The 13,250-nt window shown below is 30.7% G+C and overlaps 1 pseudogene; it reads right to left on the bottom strand.

The window, feature by feature from the left end:
* Positions 1-5,600: 5,600 nt before the first annotated feature.
* On the bottom strand, positions 5,601-12,436 carry LOC114751729 (AMSH-like ubiquitin thioesterase 2; annotated as a pseudogene).
* Positions 12,437-13,250: the final 814 nt, after the last annotated feature.

The raw sequence follows: 13,250 nt of genomic DNA on the forward strand, positions 1-13,250 counted from the left end.
GATTTCGTGGAGCTTAACATGATCGAATCAGGAAAAGAAGAAACTGGAAAACTGATTAGTTTGTAAGTAATTAGTTTTTTTGTTTTTTCTTCAGGTACAGGAATCTAACTTTGATTAGGGGAAGAGCGTTTAGGTGAAGGGATTAAAATCCTTGAGAAGAATTGAGAGGGATTTTTTTTGCTCTTCAAGAAGAAGAGTTTGTAATCTCCTCAATGATTATGTAAATTCAGTGCTTCTGAAATATTATCATGTAGTGATGATGGTATTTTATTACATCAAATCGGGGAAAGACATAAAAAAAATATTAAAAAGTTCATAATTTGTGATGTGTTGTGTTATTTAATTTTTGAAAAATTTTAACTTTTTTACTTGGGTATTTCTTTAATACTTAATTAGTGACATTAGCAAGAAGATGACCGTTGCACTTGAAAGAGTTACAGTACAAATGCATATATGATTAAACTGTAACAACATAATTTAGTAATTTTTAAATATATAAATTCATAAATTTTATAGGATTCTTGGTCAAAAAATTTTAAGAGAAATTATAAAAAAAGACCTTAGAATTGCAAAAACGAGCAGAAAAGGACTTTTGACAATTTCACTTTGGGTTTTGATAACTTCATAACATATTATTATTGTCAAAACCCAAAGTGAAGTTGTCAAGGATCCTTGTCTATGTTTTACAATTCCAAGATTTTTTTTATAATTTTTCCAAAATTTTATAGGATTAAAGTGCAAATCTAGTAATGGAAAAAAAAAACTTTATTTTATTGAAAAGTGCAAAAGTTTTTAAAATAGTACCGAAAGGCTACTACTATTAAATCAACTAATATTAACCGTTTAAAAAAAGATATTAGTTCAAAAAATAATATAAAAATACATATGAAAATTTTAAAATGATACAAAAATATTATAACTATTAAGTTACAACTAATATTGTAGGTTGCCCAGTATTTTTGGTCCCAATGAACTTTGTTTGACATTGTAGATCTTCTTCAAGACACAGTGGCTGCCAGAGACCTTTGTTTTTCTGGTTTCTTCACCGTTGATGGATGTTATCAAAAATTTTGGACGCATTAATTTATAACGGCAATGCTTCTAACTCACAGTTCATTAGTTTAAAAAAAAAAAATCATTAAAGATGAAGAAGCCAAAAAAACAAATGACGGTGGATGAGACAGTTGGGAGGAGGGCAGGTGCAGCCAACTAGCCATTCTGTCGTGCAAAATAAATTTCAAGTAACCGAATCATATTTAGCAAATTAATAGTTAAAATTAGTTAAAAATAATAAATAAATTAAATTTTTTTTAAAAATTTGTCTTTATTTATTAAGATAGTAAAAAAAGAAACAATAAATGAAAAAATGATAAGAGAAAATTAGCAGTTAAAATTAGTTAAAAATAATAAATAAATTAGAAATATTTTTTAAAAAATTTACCCTTATTTATTAAGATAGTAAATAAAAGAGGCAATAAATAAAAAAAATGGTGAGAGAGATAGAGCACTGAATATAGTTAACTAAGAACAAAATAAAAAAAAAGTAATAAATATTTAGACAACTCAAAAATAAAATTTATATTTTAGATTACATCGCTTTCTAAAAATAAGATTACCGGGGGAGTACTCCACAGTGGTGAACAGGGCATTATTATTGTTGGGAGCGAAAACATTGTGTCATGCACATGGGCAGTAGCAGCTAAAGAGCAACGTTGATTGATTTAACGGTGGTGACAATTTGACATCATTTTTAAAATTTTAGGTGTACTTTTTTGGTGAATAATTTTGGATGTAAATTTGTATCAAAATAAAATATACGGTGTTTAGTATCTATAACAAAATATTTCATGGGTATACTTGCGCCTTAATTCAAAATTATACCCTGTCTAGCTTTATTTTATACTCCCTCTGGAGATGTTTGTAGTTTAAAATTATACTACTTCTGGTCCTTAATATAAAATCTTGTTTGGTTTTTATTTTGATTTTAAATATAAGACTCTAATTTATTTTGTCTCTCACATTTATATTTTTGTTCAAAAGAGTCCTAATAATAGTAGTAGTTCTAGCCAATATACTTAATTAGCAAGGACATTTTAGAAAAAATAATACTTATTTATTATAAATAACTAACTTAACTTATTTCTTTAATCTCCTCAAATTAGTCAACTAATTTTTATAATTAAAACAAGAAGTAGTACAATCGGATAGATAAAGTTCCAAGAAACATACCTTTATCTATTACAACAATTAACGTTCAATTGAAATTCTAAAATAATAATTAAAAATCCAATGATTCTCATGTATACTGTCCACCCGGCTGGCCACTGATTTCTAACGTCCATTAACAAACAGTAACTTGTAGTCTAATAATATCAAACAACAATTTTTTTATTTTGGATGTGATGGGTGTGTGCACTGTGCAGTATAATTAAAAAAAATTAAGAAACCATAAAAATGAATTAAAATTTAAAACCGGGTTTTTAACCTTTACTGCGAGTTGTAATAACCAGTAAAGCAGCTGAAAAAAATTTAGTAATATTATTTTTCAAATCATATACAACCTTTATCCCACCCAGTCGGAACAAAAGCTCAGAATGCCAGGATGAAATTATAAAATAGGAAAAATTCTAAAAAAAAAACTGTTAAATTTTAAAATGACAAATTAAGAATTATTACACAAATATGTTGTTATTCGTTTTTTTGAATATAATCATTTTCTTTACAAATGTAATAATCAATACTAATTTGAAATTTAAAAATTCAATAGTTATTTTTTTGAGATTTTCCCTATAAAATATTACTACTACCTTTCTTTCTCTCATAAAAACATTCAACGATCAAGAAAAGATAATAAATTTGGAAGTAACAGGAACTTCAAAATTTGAACTGCAAATGTGGGATATAAAGTATGAATGAAGTACACCGACCAAATTCACAAAGGGGCCGTCCTCCCACACTTTTCTCAATATAAAACATGGAAAGGCTCAGTCACTCACAAGACACACCCTCCAAGCTGCTTACAACTATTGCATGCAGTTTATTTATTCTTGACAAAAAAACCCTATTAGAGATAACTATACTTTTCTTTTTCATTTTTGATTTGGTACTTATGTTTTTTTTTAATTAAATCATTTAATATTCTCAGTTTCTCATGTTTAATATATTTAATTCAATTTAATGGACTCTCATTTACAGTTCACCACAAGCTGTTTACATTTTTTTAATTATTATTATTATTATTATTATTCAATTCTGATAGCAAATCCAAATGTCTACAAAATGCATTACTACATTTATCTTTACTAATAATAACAACAAAAACTTTGTAGTCTCGTGGCTTTGTTTCAGTACTATTATAATATATAGGGAAAAAAATTAAATTTTCTGTTTAATTTATGTGATTAATTTGTGATATCATTCTCATTATCTTGGACCAATTTTTAGGGTTATTATGAATACAAATTGTCCCTGTTTGCTCTTTTGAATACAGATGGAATGATTATTCCCTGTTTTATTATTTAAAAAAATTCACTTATATTGACCGTGCAAGTTTATGGCCATGTTCATATACCATTTTCACTCGTGTGATTTAAATCATTTAAGACTTGTATGACAGCTTGCGGGAAGTAAATCTAATTAATTAATTTAAAAAGATTAACAAAACTAAATAAATTATGTTAAAATATTTGTATTTATTGTTTTTTTAAAATTAATTTGCTTAATTTATAAACTGATAGATAATCTAATGATATACAACTATTTCAAAGAAATCATATAACATGTGTTATAGTTAAGTAATTTAGTTAACTTTTTAAACATCTTCAAATTAGTCAGTTAAGTCTTATATTAAAAATAGAAGGCATTACAAGAGGAATAATATGAAAGAAAGAAAATAGATGAGTTATTTTTCAAGCAGGAGAAATATAACAAAAACATTCTCTTCCTTCATTTGATTTATTAAGCTACGAATATACTACCTCCGGTCCTAATTATAAGAGCTAGTTGACTAATTTGAGAAAATTAAGGAAAGAAGTTAAGTTAATTATTTGTTATAAATAGGTGTTGTCTTTTCTAAAATATCATTACTAATCAAGTGTATTGGCTAGAATTATTATTGTTAGAAGAACTATCTTGGAAAAAAATGCATAAATATTAGAGACAAAGTGGATTGAAGTCTTATATTTAGGACCAAAATAAAAGTCAAACGAGATTTTATATTAAGGACAGTAGGTAGTATACATATATAATCTCATTAATATCTCATTTTTATTCATTTATATTAATATAAATATGCATTTATTTATCTTTATTTCTATATTTTTAATTTTCTATTATTTACTTGTAGATACCTTTTGTTTCTATTTTCAAAGATAATTTTGAATAATTTTTAATTGTCATTCATCTTGGTGAGTGATACCGCGGGCAACAAATGATTCAATGGCATGTCATAAATCATTGTGTCATATCTCTCTTCTTCCATTCATTTAATCACTCATCCAATCACAGACAATGCCCGAATGGCACGGGTCCCATATGTTACAACATGTGGGTTCAGGTTAAAAATATATGTACATTGTAACATAAGGGTCCCACAAAAATAGGGCCCACTATCATATGCTTTCTTTTTGAGTTACCACTACCATATGCCTTCCCACGTCCCTTTTCCCGCGTCAGGCCGTCACTTAAGCTTTGTTTGGTTCACCGAAGAGAGGGGACGGGAGGTGAATTAAGGAGAGCTGGAGAGGGGAGAGGGGAGCAAAGGGTATGAGTTTTGTTTGATTTGAGGGAAAGAAAGTGAAGGGGAGATTTTTCATTTGGTCTAAGAGGAGAATGGAGAGAAGCTAATTATAAATTAACAAATATATTCTCACGTCTTTGTTCAGATTTTTTATTTTATTTTATTATGATATTTATATCATTATTTTCTAATTTATGAATATAAAAAAAACCAGATACCTTGAGACACAACAAATAAATTATAAATAATCACATATCAAAATAAATGTCAATAGAAAATATATTATAATTTTTAGCATATTATATAAATTATAAATAGATCTATACTACAATTTTTGAACTACATCATCCTTAATTATACAACGTACGCAACCTCACATAATTAGATAATACATAGAGTTTTGAGGAAAAAAAAGTAAAATTGAATTAAAATAAGTATATATAGACACACATCAACGAATTTGGAAGATTAATAGCAGAGAGCGTGGAAAGATTTCAACGACTTCAACTCATATAAACCAATAAAAAATAGTTTTACATAGAATAAAAAGTTTTTTGTGAGAAGGATAAACTTGAAACATTAAAAAACTAATATAGATAATTTAATCAGAATAAGACATAATATTTCTCTCTCTTTCAAAAAACCCCAAATTTAGAAGAGAACAAAAGGAGAGTTGGGAAGCACTAAAAGACAAAAAAAAATTCTTCCCTTCTCTCTATTTTTTTGAATCAAACACAATTTTCCCTCCTCTTCCCTTCCTTTCCTTCAAAAACCTTCTAACCAAAAAGTGTGTCAGGGATCCAAATTACAAGAATTTCTCTCATATCAGGCAAAGCCATAATACTGAGACAAGGAGATATATAAAAGAAACCCTTATTTGGTCGTCTTCTTTTTCTTTTTCTTTTACCTGAAAACCCTTATTTAGTCTGCTTCTTACAACTAAAGGTCAAGTTGGTTTCCCCGCGTCACAACACAATACGGACCAAGACAATGAGCTTTTAGTACTAAACCCACTTTACCTCAACCACTGAACTGACAATTTTTTTACACCATCTAGTACCTGCTGGCTATACAAAGGGCCAATAAATGCCTATCAAAAGGGATGCCTTGATGAGCTTTTACTGTCTCTTTGTAATAACTACCGTGCGCCAAAATATTGTTATGTATACTGAACATGTCAAGAAAGTCGAGAACTTTTTCAGGTCAAGTAACTAGGACATAGCTGTCATGATAACTTCTGCCAGTGTATCTTGAAAAGCAAGACCTGTGTTATATGAACAAGGCCATTTTCAGCGCAAGTCAAAGATTTCAAATCTCAGATTGGAGTTCTTGTAGACATTGGAGCATTGCTCATACGTGGGACTCCCATTATCTGGGTCTTTGTGTGGATGAAATCCTGTCTCTGGGCAGCATTTTAGAATGCTCATTCCATCAGGGTCAGTTATCCGAAACAGTCCACAGCTCCTGAGCAATGTCACATAATTAAGCTGTGTGTAACTTATTTATCGAGAAACAAGAACATTCAAAAATTCGAAACTGATCTATTTGTACCATTGAAAAGCAACATAATGCTGGTATAACAGCACAGGAACAGTAAGAGGTTTCCAATGGTTCAAGAGAAACTACAACAACAACCACTTCACTTTTTATAGCATGTCCAAATTACTATACGCTGTAAGGGAACAAAGACAGCTAGTTTCGCTAAAAATTTGCTACACTTCTTCCCAATTGGATGTATGTATTAACCGCATTTTAGATATCCTGTTCTTATGTTTCCCAATCCATCTGTGCCACCTTCAAGCCAAAAGGATTTAATCAACTAGTGAAATTTTGGACTAAGATGTATCATAGAAGAAAATGATCAGACCTTGAGGTATCTTTAGGAGCCAGCACAATGGCGAAAGCCTCAGGAACCATCACCTGAAATTATAATACCAAGCCGTCATACTTGATCTAGAAGGCAGAGTTCATAATTTTTCTTTTTCTGGTAACCATATACTTCAAAATTTGAACCATTTTGGTGAATAGTTGTGTACATTATTAATATTCAAGTAGACTTCGGTCTTGTGCATTACAAGGGGTTTGAGAAATTAATCAGACTATTCATGACTTAAGAATAGTGCGGCTTGTTATAAATTTTATATTTTCTATCATTTGAATATTGGTATAAAATGATCATCAGGAATCTATTTTCTCATTAAGCCAGAAGGAAATGAGTTGCAATAGCATGTCATCAGATAACAAGGCATGGTTTCCGATTTCACACAAACCCTAACCAAAAGATTAAAAACAACTAATCATTAACTGTGGTAGAAAACAACTGCGAAAGCATGTACTTCCCACATAATATTTTCATCCTACTGGTGTTTCAGATGGCCCTAATTTCTTCTCAATCACCAGAGTCACAACCCTCAAAATAACCTCTTTCAGCAGTGTTAAAAATACATTTGCTTTAATTCTAGTTCATATGGGATGCTGTAATTGAGCTGCCATTCAGAAAGGAGGTAATGCTTCTGAATTCTGATAGTCATATGAAAGTGAATCACAGGGCAATACAAACGCTTCTACAACAAACAAGTCAGAAGCATTAATGTCAGTCACCTGATAAGAATATTGAGTGTGCAGATCCACTGATGACATGAAACAATTTTGAGAAGGATGGGTCTAAAAGCATGCAGAATAAAAATAAGAGTTAGAATTATGAAGCCAACGGGTATAGCTAAACTCATGCAAAGAAACTTTATATTGAAAAATAGACAAAATAAAATGGTTAATTAGCCGTAAAAGGAAAAAAAAAAATCCCCATCCTGCCTTAAAATCACATTCATATGCTAATTAGTTTAGAAGCTTCAAGAACAACACTGCCTTTTGTAAACATCACCAGAGGAAGAAGAAAAAAAAAACTGCCTTTTGTAAACGAATATGATGCTGGAAAAGTTGAGCTCTGATGCCGACTGAAATCTAACAAATCTACACAGGAAGTAATAGAATTAATTAATCAATCTTGAAGAGATTGAAAAGTTTAGGTGATTCTGGTGGATCTAAACTTGCAGAGTGCCATCAAAACGGGCAGGTTGGGCCACCAAAATGGTTCCAGTGGAAGTAAAAAAAAATCAGAGATGCCAAAATGACAGCATGGAATATATTTTAAGAACATTGCTGTCAACATTCACCAAACCCCCCCCCCCCAAAAAAAACAAAAAAAAAACTGTTATCAACATGCAAAAATAAATTTAATAGCAAAAAGAACAAAGAGAGATACATGGATCCATCCCACAGGCAAAAGGGATCTTTCATTTAGAATTGCAAAAACTTCCTCCTCGTTTGTAGCTTGACACTGTCATTTAATGCTGTAAGTCAGCAACAAGCAGTAGTGAAACCATAGCCCATTAAGTAAGATAAAATAACAGTGCAAAAGTAGCTCCAAGATACTCACAGAACTGGAAGTTGATTCCTGTTTGGCACAATCAGAGTGGTCATGTAGAGGGTTCCCTTTGCCTGGATGATTGAAAGAAATAATTAATGACAATCTAATATTTGAGAACGTATTCGTCACTTTAGTTTCCACATTTCTGTTTTTTTTTTTTTTAAATACTAGCTGGTTTCAGTCTGTAAAATGTCACAGCATACATTTAAAAGCAACTAACCATACAGTCTAGAGCGACAAAACATCGCACCAGCATTCTAATTTTCAGCTAGTATAACGAGGAAAAAAAAAACATAAAAATAAGACATATACATGTGAGAGAGAAATTCCAGCATAATGCAGATTAACGAATGGCATTAATATTTCCAAATATATATACAAAGAAATTTTAGAAATAAAGTAATTAGGCCAGTGATATGAATAGTTCTGCAGTTTAAACATTTTATAAAAGGCTATGAGCATTTATGATGAGACAGAAATAAAAAATGGATTTATATCGACTCTTACAAGGAAGGCACCTAGTATACCACATGTTTCCAGATCCTTCTCTGTATTTTCTTTAGCAACCTCAAGAAAGTCCTCCATTAACCTCGTTGACTGAAAAATATGAAATGAGCACATATTAGTTACCCATACACAGCAATAGTCATGCACTCAAAAGGTGTGTTCTGCTAATTATGTGTGTGTTCTGCTAATTATGTATGTGTTCTGCTAATTATGTACAGATAGAGCCCTGCAGCATTGCAAAATAGAATATTTATAGTTCTAATGTAGGGGCTTAGAATGCAGTCCAAGTTCTTACAATATGGACATCTCGCATGGTCTTAGATGAAGTTGACTCATTTCCTGACTTTGGGCATCCATGTTCTGAATCAACCGCTGTTACATGAGATGATTCTGCATCTTGAGGCCCTCTCTCCACAAAAGAAAGTACAGGAGAAGGCGAACTCTGAGTAGCTTTATGAACCATGGAGTATTGACCAGTTTGCTTCATAGAAACTGTATAGCAAATTTCCAGCTGACACCAACTACTCGTTGAATCCACAATTTTGGAAGATGAAATCCCAGCATCAGTGTTCATTATGCTGCATTGCACCTATATAGAATGAATTTTTGCACAGTAAACTAAAACTAAAACTAAAACTAGAAGTGTTATTATACATGGATAACCTGTGCATATTGCTCTAGAAATCCTAGAATAAATATGCATTTTTTGCCTCCTAAAAGACCACAAAAGGAGGAGGAAGAAAAAGAAAAGAAGCTGGAATTTAATACATTTTATCTATGTTTTCTGCAGCATCACACTGTCCAACCTATCACATAAAGTTCCATAACATAAAAGAGCAGAAACAGTCTATACGTAGGTGTAGGACATAGAAGGAAAAGAATGTTAATACCACTGCAGCCATATTATGAGGTAATCTAGATCATCAGATGCAGACAGAATTCACACAAAAATCTTGAAGGACATAACGGAACTTTCTATTTTATGCAGATCCCCCAGCAGAGACAGTGCCCAAACAGTGATTAGATCATCCATTTAGAGGACAAGAAGGAGGCAAGGAAAGGTTTCCTTCAATTGACAAGGAATAAGTGTGATGTTACCTTAACACCACTTACACTCTATTCAACAGACTTCATGAACATCTGGGAGATTGAAAGAAACTCAAAAGGAGAGATAATCTTCACAATTTAGCTTGCAATTCCTCCTACATGAAATCAATAATTCATTGTTTCAAAGAATCGACATTAGTGACCCAAATAGATACAATTCTTACATCCAACACAGATAAATAAGTCCTATAACAAGACTGCCTAACTTAAACCAATTGAATTTCAGTAATATTGCCAACTACAAGTGCAATATCGACCAGACCATGTCACCCCACCAGGAAAGATAATAAAGGATTCGGCTTCAGGTCGTATAGCTATACACACACAATCAATGATCTGTTCAGACCGCTTTGTCTTGGAATGAAATAGAATTTGTAAATTTCTTAATCACCAAAGATGATCCACATGCATAGTTCATTTCAATTATTTGTCCGTTTTAGGCCAGGCTTTCATTGCAATCGCTATATATCAAAAGAGACAAAATCAGAAAGCAGGAACTACACGGGTTGTATATGCTAACGTGTTACAGTAAGGCGTGTCTACTCCTGCCCAAGACAAAAGATTTTGCTGCAGAGATTAACCTTCAAATTGAAAAATCGAACGAATTTGACGAACCTCTATCGTCTCAAGGAAAGGGAATAGGAATCCCGTGCTCATCAAATAGCAATCAAAGCAGGAATTATTAGTATAAGAATCAATAAATAAATAATTAACTCATGCAGAAAATAATTATTATAGAAATTAACGAGCCAAGCAGAAAGTTAGGATCCTGGGCTTAAATAGAGGCTCCTCCAAAGGAGGAAAAAATTCAACAACCTAATTGATCGAGTAAGGAGGAAAAAAATTAAGAGCTATAAGAAAGCTAAAAACAAGAAGTCTACTCATGAGCGAAAGACGATGAGCTTACCCGATGATGAATAAGCTGATTACAGAAACTAAGGAGTGTGAGTTGACAAAATCAGACACGATTAAGCAAAATGCAATCCTTTAGATTATGTACGAACTGTGAAGTACAGTACTGATGGCGCAAACCGCATTACCGCACCTAAAAAGGACCGCCATGTTGTAATCTATATTTAATCTTTTTTACAAAATCTAAATAATTAAATATCTATTTATATTGAAGTAAAAAAAATGTTTGTTTCTAAATTAGTATGAGGATAATATAGTATTTTTAATTAGAGAGTTTAATAATAATTTAATAATTATTTATATTAAATGTATTTATAATTAATAATAAAGAGATGATGAATATAGTGATCTGCAGGTAATTAATGAGTTTCTTGAACCATAATTTTACGGAGTGTTGGTTTCTATGACCGTACTCCTGACCTGGTGAATGGCTAGGCCACAAGTGAGGCGAGTCTCTGCTATTTGAGGGCGGGGGTTCGAATCCTCACTTGTTAAAAAGGGTAAGGGGAGGGCTTACTTGTCGCCCGGCCGAATCGGACTAGTCGATCGCTCGGGTATAACTGGCCCAAAGAGGCTGGGGCCCAGAAAAGGCGCGGTTGGATACCGGATGGTTTATATCAAAAAAAAATTTAAATAGAGATAAAAGTAAATAAGTGAGAAAAAATATAAAACATATTTTTAATCCCATTTCGTTAACAAAGGTAAGTATGAAAAAAATTATCAACTTATAAATAAGAACAAGATGATAGAAATTTTCAAAAGGGGCATATAACACTTCTAAATAATAGGAAAAGAAATTATGGAGATATTATGAAATGACCAATATGTTTTTGTGTGTTGCTCAAAAATGATGTCATTATTCTGTATTTTAAACTTGTTAATTATGGTTTAAAGTCTTGTTATTTCCATGTCAAATTTAGTGATTTCCCCAAAGGAAATATGCTTTGATTCCAGAAAAGGATGTTGTCATTTTGTATTTCAAACTTGTTAATTTATGTTACAATTTTGTTATTTTCATATCAAATATATTCATTTTTCAAAAACTAACACAACAACATATGGTCATTTCCTCGCATTTTCATTATTTTAGTTTAGCTTTTTCTTTCCTATTATTTAGAAGTGTTAGCTGCCTTTTTTTAAATTAGTTTAATATAATTTTTAGTCTCTTAAATTTGTTTTTATTTTGGTTTGTTCCTTCAAGTTTTAATTGAAAAAAATTTAAAGGACCAAAATTTATGATTTAGAACTGGATGGATTGAAACTAACATGAGGACAAATTCAAATGACTAAAAATTATATTAACCCTTTTAAATTTCTTATTTTTAAGGTTTTTTTCTTGTCATTTTCCCTAAATTAATTGCTATGTGAAAAGGACTTGAGCTTACTGGCGGAAGAAAACTTCCTGATTAAGAAAACAAATGTTGGAAGAAATGCTTCTAATTTGATTTGATAGTACTTAAATTTAATTCTGATAATAAAATATATCAAATAATTGTATAAAATTTTTATTTTTGTACTCTGTTTTTCTTCAGATATAAAATAATTTGTATGTGTTTTGATGATTTAAAATATAGGTAATTTTTTAAAATTATTGAGTGTTTTTCTGGTTAAAATATCAGAGCTAAATATATTTGATTCACAAGAAAAAATGTTATGCTTAAAATTGTATAACTTATTATTTATTTAATGAGTTTAACTAAATTTAACTCGCCAATAATCACTTGGTTTATTGGCCATACCATAATGACCACAGGTTATTGGGGGTGTGTGTGTGTGTTTAAAAAAAAAAAAAAAAAGTGGGTGTGTGGGTTAAATTATCTAATAAAATTAAATACTAAATTAAATCGATATTGTTATGTGTTTTTTTATTTGAGGTAGAATGTATTCCTTTTATTACAAGGTAATTTTGATTAATTTACGTATTTCAGAAAAATAGTTAGGTAATTAAAAAGTACTATTTTTTACGCCTGTATCATTACTAATTGAGTGTTACAATTATTAATAACACAACGACACCTTCTTAATTTCTAATGCTCTTTAAGAACATTTTCTAGAGAAATTTATTATTTACTTTTCAAAAGCTAAAAAATGCCTTATATTTTTAAATATTGTATTCAACAGTACCAAATACTTTACTCTCAATTACCGTATGTATTAAAACTAATTGCTAGCGTACTGAACTTTCTTTTTGTCTTGGGACCCAAGCCACTAAACCCCACTAAAAATTTGATCAGCATCGCTCGTAATAAAGCTAATCTAATCTTTTTCTTTTCTCTTCTTTTCTTCGCCAACAAGGCTAACCTAACTTACCCTAACTTTGTTCGCTCATAATTATTTATTAATTATTAATTAATACACTGATAAATTATGACCTAATGTCACTAATATCTTCCTTAAATTAACTTTAAGTGTAGGCTTGTAAGATTGGCTTCCAAGAGAGTATTTAGGTTGCGTTTGGCAGGAAGCATTGATAATGAAGGATTGTGATTAGGATTGTAATTGAGAAAATCTATTAAAAGAGTGTTTAGCATGAGTAATTGCTTATTATGTGGAACTAGC

The sequence above is a fragment of the Neltuma alba genome, unplaced genomic scaffold, assembly GCF_004799145.2.
Source record: "Neltuma alba isolate B1F8T4 unplaced genomic scaffold, ASM479914v2 tig00007080_pilon, whole genome shotgun sequence".
NCBI lineage: Eukaryota > Viridiplantae > Streptophyta > Magnoliopsida > Fabales > Fabaceae > Neltuma > Neltuma alba.